This window comes from Littorina saxatilis, linkage group LG16 (genome assembly GCF_037325665.1).
Source record: "Littorina saxatilis isolate snail1 linkage group LG16, US_GU_Lsax_2.0, whole genome shotgun sequence".
Classification (NCBI taxonomy): Eukaryota; Metazoa; Mollusca; class Gastropoda; order Littorinimorpha; family Littorinidae; genus Littorina; species Littorina saxatilis.
Genome location: NC_090260.1, coordinates 10,682,299 through 10,690,502, shown reverse-complemented (window position 1 = coordinate 10,690,502; position 8,204 = coordinate 10,682,299). Strand labels below are relative to the sequence as shown.

At 39.8% G+C, this 8,204-nt stretch overlaps 1 long non-coding RNA gene across 1 annotated transcript in view; it reads left to right on the top strand.

Moving 5' to 3' along the window:
- LOC138950381 (uncharacterized) overlaps positions 1 to 8,204 on the top strand; it is a 62,224-nt gene that overhangs the window by 52,162 nt on the left and 1,858 nt on the right. The window contains exon 3 of the long non-coding RNA XR_011450637.1: positions 962 to 1,013. This is a non-coding gene — a long non-coding RNA (uncharacterized lncRNA). The remainder of the gene's footprint in view (positions 1 to 961; positions 1,014 to 8,204) is intronic.

The following is an 8,204-nucleotide window of genomic DNA, read 5'->3' as shown; positions in this document are numbered from 1 at the left end:
AGTACACGAAATACGCAAAATAGCGAAACAAAACAACCTATTCTGCAAACATAATTGATTTAGCGTTCTAATCATAGATTGTGTTTCTTAAAGAGTCTTTACTTGTTCATTACTGAGGTTAACTCATGATTCCGTTGTTTTAATTATACAACAATGTGACGTACTCAATGGTGCAATGTGATAATAAAATGTGGCGAAGTCAATGGGGCAATTTGACGTATTTGTTGGTGCAATATGACTTATTCAATAGTGAAATGTGACGTATTCAATGGTGCAATGTGCGGCATTCAATGGTGCAATGTGACGTATCGCGTAGTCAATGCTGAAATGTGACGCATTCAATGATGTAATATGTGATCCTCCACCACGAAATGAGTCGCATGTCACCTCACTCGGTTCTGCGCCAGGCATAATATAAGTCCGGCGGGTGTCTAGTAACAGTGTGAGGGTCACCATAGTCACAGGCTTATATCTCGAAAAGTGTTCACTCTTTTCTAAAACGGTTTTCACCACTGAATAGAGAATAAAAAAAACTCTTTAAGAAAACGTAAAAATATGAAAATCATGAAAAGGTGACATGCGACTCATTCCGTGGTGGAGGGTCACATATGGCGTATTCAATGATGCATCGTGATGTATTCACTGATGCAGTGTGACGTATGTTATTGTGCAATATAACTTATAAATGGTGCAATGTGAGGCATTTAATGATGCATTGTGATGTATTGTATGGTGCAACGTGACGTATTCAATGATGCGATGTGACGTATTCAATGATGCAATGTGACATACTCAATGGTAAAATGTGACGTATTCGATGGTACCATAATTATGTCGTATTCAATCGTACACTGACATATTCAATGGTGCAATGTGACGAATTCAATGATGCAATGTGACGTATCTAATGATGCAATGTGACGTCATCAATGTTGCAATGTGACTTATCGTTTGTCTGCAGACCTTCGGCCAAACAACACGCCGCAGAAGAGATATGGAAAGCGTGAATGGTCGTGAGTTTTGTTGTCCCATATGTGTCCGTGACATCTTATTTCCGACAAAATAAATAAGATTGTCATTGATATCTTTTACACATAAGTTCACAGTAAAAAATGACCCCAAACCAGCTAACAATTCGAAGTAAGAATCCAAATACTTACCAAGCAGGTGTCGTTGCAGTTGTTGCTGTTTTATTTTAGAAATGGATAACAATGCCAATCCAAAAACATGTGTTTACACTTAGGTATGATTGGACACCCGTCATTGTCGCTTAGCTGCTTTAAACCAAAGAGAAGGAACTCCTTCAAGAACAGTTAGCACCCTACCAGCCTAGCAACCCGCCCTTAACAGTAAATCAAGTAAGCTGAGGAGATAACGGCCTGGTCACTCATTCGCTGCGAAATTGCCTGCTACTCAAGACTCAAGACTCACTAATCTACTGTCTATATAAAAGCAACGAAAATTGCCTCTCAGTGTCAGCCACGTTTGCAGACGTAAAATGCATAACATGTACCAAGAATGAAGGATTCCACTGAAAACGCTAAAACAAACTTTGCCAACGAATAAACGTCGTCGCGTGGACGCAGCTTCAATAAAGTTACCCTCAAAATCGACTGGACAAAAACGGAAGGGCGAGAAGAAAGCCAAATCAATCTGCATCTGAACAAATACGTGTACCGATCCAGCAATAAGTGTAGTATGTTGGTAATAAGATCTGAACGTTTCAAAGAAATACGCACAGTCATTGCTAATATACAGTATTTTTGTCATGATACCCCTCAACATCTATACATATAATAAAAGAGAGTGTCTGTCTGTCTGTCTGTCTGTGGTCGCCATACCTCTGAGATGGCAAGAGGCAGGAACAAGATAGTGTGCACGTACACTCCCTAGGTGCCGCAGATGTGCACCTGGGTTTTAGTTTCTTGATTCATTGTTTCCTTTCTCAGATTATGGACCTCCCATTTATTGAATACAGCCTATATGGTGCAAGACCAGTTCAGTGCCTACTGTTCACCTGTAGCAAGCACATCATGCCAGTGATATTAGAGACTCGCTATTGCTCCTATGAGGGGAAGAAATGAAGAATGAAAAATTAACTGGACAGTTCCGGAAATTTCTAGAAGGTAAGGGAGATAACTCTTTTTTGTCTGTGGTCGCCATACCTCTGAGATGGCAAGAGGCAGGAACAAGATAGTGTGCACGTACACTCCCTAGGTGCCGCAGATGTGCACCTGGGTTTTAGTTTCTTGATTCATTGTTTCCTTTCTCAGATTATGGACCTCTCATTTATTGAATACAGCTTATATGTTGCAAGACCAGTTCAGTGCCTACTGTTCACCTGTAGCAAGCACATCATGCCAGTGATATTAGAGACTCGCTATTGCTCCTATGAGGGGAAGAAATGAAGAATGAAAAATTAACTGGACAGTTCCGGAAATTTCTAGAAGGTAAGGGAGATAACTGTTCACCTGTAGCAAGCACATCATGCCAGTGATATTAGAGACTTGCTATTGCTCCTATGAGGGGAAGAAATGAAGAATGAAAAATTAACTGGACAGTTCCGGAAATGTCTAGAAGGTAAGGGAGATAACTCTTTTTTGTCTGTGGTCGCCATACCTCTGAGATGGCAAGAGGCAGGAACAAGATAGTGTGCACGTACACTCCCTAGGTGCCGCAGATGTGCACCTGGGTTTTAGTTTCTTGATTCATTGTTTCCTTTCTCAGATTATGGACCTCCCATTTATTGAATACAGCCTCAGTATATGGTGCAAGACCAAGTTCAGTGCCTACTGTTCATCTGTAGCAAGCACATCATGCCAGTGATATTAGAGACTCGCTATAATTGCTCCTATGAGGGGAAGAAATGAAGAATGAAAAATTAACTGGACAGTTCCGGAAATTTCTAGAAGGTAAGGGAGATAACTCTTTTTTGTCTGTGGTCGCCATACCTCTGAGATGGCAAGAGGCAGGAACAAGATAGTGTGCACGTACACTCCCTAGGTGCCGCAGATGTGCACCTGGGTTTTAGTTTCTTGATTCATTGTTTCCTTTCTCAGATTATGGACCTCCCATTTATTGAATACAGCCTATATGGTGCAACACCAGTTCAGTGCCTACTGTTCACCTGTAGCAAGCACATCATGCCAGTGATATTAGAGACTCGCTATTGCTCCTATGAGGGGAAGAAATGAAGAAAGAAAAATTAACTGGACAGTTCTGGAAATTTCTAGAAGGTAAGGGAGATAACTCTTTTTTTGTATCCAAACAAAGGAGGTAAAGCTAATGATAATGGGATAGCGAGCGTCTTAAATTGCTACAGGGCTCCGCTTACTCCCGGGCGAAGCCGGGCTTAACTGCTAGTTGACAAATAAATTCACGTTTTGGACCGCTCAAGCGATCGACACCTGCATTAGTAGAAATAGCATAGCACAGGGAATAGGCAAGCTAGCTACACAAAGCAACCTGTCCGGGGAAGATGATTGGTTTGGCTTTCTTTTCCAGTGTCAGTTTTGTAGTCTCGATTATTGTGATTTTGTGTCGATTTGTAATTAGGCCCTTCTTCGTTTGTCCAGTCAAATTTGAGGGTACCCTTATATTTGAGCGCCGGTCACGTGATCCCTGCAAAGGAAATCTGCAATCTGGCATGTAAAGTATGAACAAGTCGCGTAAGGCGAAATTACTACATTTAGTCAAGCTGTCGAACTCACGGAATGAAAATGAACGCATTGTATTTTGTTCACCAAGACAGAACAGCTTCGTCAATCCACGCGAGAAGGAAATCGCTCACCCCCCACGTGCAAAACGCAGTGATAATTATGCACACGCCAGAATAGCGTGGTAGCGTGTTGTGCTAAGCAGGAAAGCGCGCTTTTCTGTATTCGTGTTGACTTTCTGAGCTTGTTTTGAATACAACCTATCATATTCATATGTTTTTTTGAATCAGGAAACAATAAAGAATAAGATGAAATCATTTTTGGATCGATTTCTCCAATTTTAATCGAAAGACTAATTAATCTAATTTCGGTAATTGTGATCAAACATGACATATGTATATATATTTAGATTCAGAATGTGATAAAGAATACGATGCAATCAATTTTAAATCTGTTTGCGAAAAATCGATTTTAATGACAACTTTAATGAGCAAACTCATTAATTAATTTGTAAGCCTCCAAACTGCAATGCAACACCAAAGTCCGGGCGTTGTCGAAGATTACTTGACCAAAATGTCAACCAATTTGGTTTAAAATTGAGAGCGTGACAGTGCCGCCTTAACTTTCACGAAAAGCCGGATATGACGTCATCAAAGACATTTATAAAAAAAATGGGAAAAAAAAACGTCTGGGGATATCATACCCAGGAACTCCCATATAAAATTTCATGAAGATCGGTCCAGTAGTTTTCTCTAAATCGCTCTACACACACACACACACACACACACACACACACACACACACACACACACACACACACACACATACACACACACACACACACACACACACACTCACACACACACACACATTCGTTACAACATTTAGTCAAAACTTGACTAAATGTAATAAAAAAGACAGAGGAAACAATGCTTTTACTTGGGTGCGACATTTGTTGAAATAACGTTTTGGCGAAGTTGATAATACGTTTACTAAGAAATCAGGACAAAAAGCATCCACAATTCCCCAGCAGCCACTAAAGGGAAACACACACACACACACACACACACACACACACACACACACACACACACACACACACACACACAGACACACACACACACACAAACACACACAGACACACACACAGACACACACATACGCCGACATGCATGCACGCACACCTGCACGGATATGGAAAGCCGTTTGGCTCATAACCATTACACGCGTAATAAAACATAAATACACGTGTAATAAATAATTGATACACGTGTAATAAATGATTAATGCACGTGTAATAATCATTTTTACGCGTGTAATAAATAATTCATGCGCGTGTAAGAAATGATTAAATACGCGTGTAATAAATATTTCATGCGCGTGTAAGAAATGATTAAATACGCGTGTAATAAATATTTCATGCGCGTGTAAGAAATGATTAAATACGCGTGTAATAAATATTTCATGCGCGTGTAAGAAATGATTAAATACACGTGTAGGAAATTATTTAAATACAGGTGTATTTAATCATTACATACACCCGTAATAAACTTAAAACTTGAATCGGAAAATATACGACATGCAAAGCAACAACTCTCGTCTATTCTACTTCCGGTTCGCGCGCACAACAACCGACTTCATCTGATAAAACAAGTAACTTACCTTTCCAATGCTGTGCGAGCCTGGGCAAAGGCGTTAAATTGTTCTCGCAAACCTTCTAAGGTGACATTGACGTTTGCCGCTTCCGCCATCTTGAGCTGTAAGCGTGCAAAGCGAGGCGATGAAGACGCATAGAGTGTTTTTCATGTGGATTCCCAGTCCGAGTTTTTAAGTCGCTTAACCACGTGACTCCTGCATTTTTAACGCTTGTATAAAATATTTATTACACGCGTATTTATTCATTTCTTACGCGTGTATGAAAAATGTATTACACGTGTATTTAATCATGTCTTACACGTGTACGAAATGATTAAATACACGTGGAATAAAAATGTCATACACGTGTACGAAATGATTAAATACACGCGTAATAAATATTTCATGCGCGTGTAAGAAATATTTAATACACGCGTAAGAAATATTTCATGCGCGTGTAAGAAATAATTAATACACGCGTAATAATCATTTCATGCGCGTGTAAAAAATATTTAAATACACGTGTAATAAATAATTACACGTGTATTTAAATATTTCTTACACGCGCATGAAATGTTAATTACGCGTGTATTTAATCATTTCTTACACGAGTATGAAATATTTATTACACGTGTATTTAATCATTATACTATTCCATAGCATGAGAAAAAAGAAAAATTACACGTGCAATACGAAATAAATACACGTGTATTAGTCATTTATTACGCGTGTATTTATGTTTTATTACACGCGTAATGGTTATGAGCCAAACGGCTTTCCATACACGGATGTGTGCCACATAGGGGAGGTAGGCGGCACGTAACACTACCCGCTATTACGAGTTGGTCGTGTGACAGAGAGTTTTCTTGCACACGAGACTGTAGATGTCTTACGACGGCGTAGCCGAAGTGAGACAGCAGCAGTCGAGTGTGCAAGAAAACTCTCTGTCACACGACTAACTCGTAATAGCGATTATGTCTCACAGCATAGGCATAGAAAGACAGAAATGAGTTTTTTGGGGACGAAATAACAGGCATAAAAACAAGACTGAAAAACACAATTGCCCTTTTACACATACCCTACACACGCATGCGCGCAGAAAATAGATTCAATGCGTGTTGTGTCTTTTCTGTTTGAATGCATTCAACAAAGTATCAACCAACGTTTCTGAATCTTTCAATGAAAAAAGATAAACTTATTTTGAACCAAACAGCACATACCAACGAAAGCTAAACACACAAACACACACGCGCACTAACACAGATTGAATGCAAAGCGCGAACGAACACGGAGGATTTTTGCAGGTCAGGTTGTGGGAAAGTCCACCCGAAATGTTCCACATGGGAACTGGTTGTGTTTGTATTGTTTATTTTTTCACAGTGATGTTGATGGTATTTACAGTGCCGTTTTGAAAGAATATTTTCCGAATTCGGGGCACACTTTTGACTTTTGGTTCGTTTATCTCGTCGAAGTAACATTCGAGTGTTTCTAAATCAAAACCTTCCAACACCGCTGGTGCAGATCAGACCTGCCTGACTGTGTGCGTGCATGTTAGAGCTGAAGACGAAGCCTCAATCGCCAAAGCGTCACCTATCTGTAGGTCCTGAGCGTCGGATGTACGTTGATACGTGATGAGATCCGCTCGAAACTATGCATCTGTTCCTAGTCACAGGTGTAAGGTTCGATCTTTTCTTTGAAATTTCGTCCTATGTGTACGTAGCAAAGCGTTTCGCCATTTTCGGTTTTCGTTGCAGACGACGATAGTGAAAGTAGTACCTATGATTTTCTTTTGACCTTTCGTATTCCTCCTTCAAAACACAACTCAAAACATACCTGTTTCGTAAAGCCTTTGCTTAGCCTGAGTAGACTCTCCACAACTCTATTCTGTTTTGGAACTCTCTACCCTGTATGTGCTTTATGGTCTATTTGTCAATGGTATCTTTGTGTGTGCGCGTGCGTGCGTGTGTGTGTGTGTGTGTGTGTGTGTGTGCGTGTGTGTGTGTGTGTTTACTTTTTACATTGTACGCTAAGTTTTGCTTAGTGCTTGGGATCTTGGTGTTATGTCTCAGTTAAATGTATGCTTTGTATGCTTGTTGATTTGTGCTAGTTTATTCTATAATGAATTTGTAAAGCGCCTAGAGCCAATTGATGGGACTCGCGCTATAGAAAAGTTATTTATTATTATTATTATTATTATTATTATTATTATTATTATTATTATTATTATTATTATTTAAGTTATTGAGACATCCCAGTGCACTAAGGGATTTATAGAGCAAATCGAGAAAATTCATTATTGAACGAAGCGCATAGCGCTGAGTTCAATAATTATTTTCGAGATTTGCTCTATAAATCCCTTAGTGCACTGGGATTGTTTCAATAACGATATTGTCGGTACCGCCAGAGAAAAAAGAAGATACAACACGCACATTTTGCTACGCGCATTTGAATAGGCATAACTGTGTGGTCAGGTCGTATAGAAGATCTACTTTTGTGTGGGCTGTCTCGTGTGTTGTGCTTTCATCACACGCAAACTCTTGTTTTAATTTCTGTTGGTAAATTCCAGTGTAGCGTTAAGCTAAACAGTGATGATCTTTCTCTCATTTGAACTCGGAGAAAGGACTGTGCTTTCAGTTATTTGCGGTTCGAAACCTTCATCGAGCTTCGACAGATTGACTGTGCAGAGTTGTGCCCCTTGCCAAGGTCGACGGAAAGCCCATTTTCAAAATAAACGTGGCATGTTTTTCGTGTGGTATCTTCCCTCATCGGGGAGTCTGGTACTAAATATGAACGGTAAGAATGCTCTGAACCCTACACGTATTATATCCCCATCGTTTTATCGTTCACATTTGCCTAACATGTTAATTTGCTGAGCGGGATTTATGTCGTCTGCTAGGCTATTGCACTGAGTCT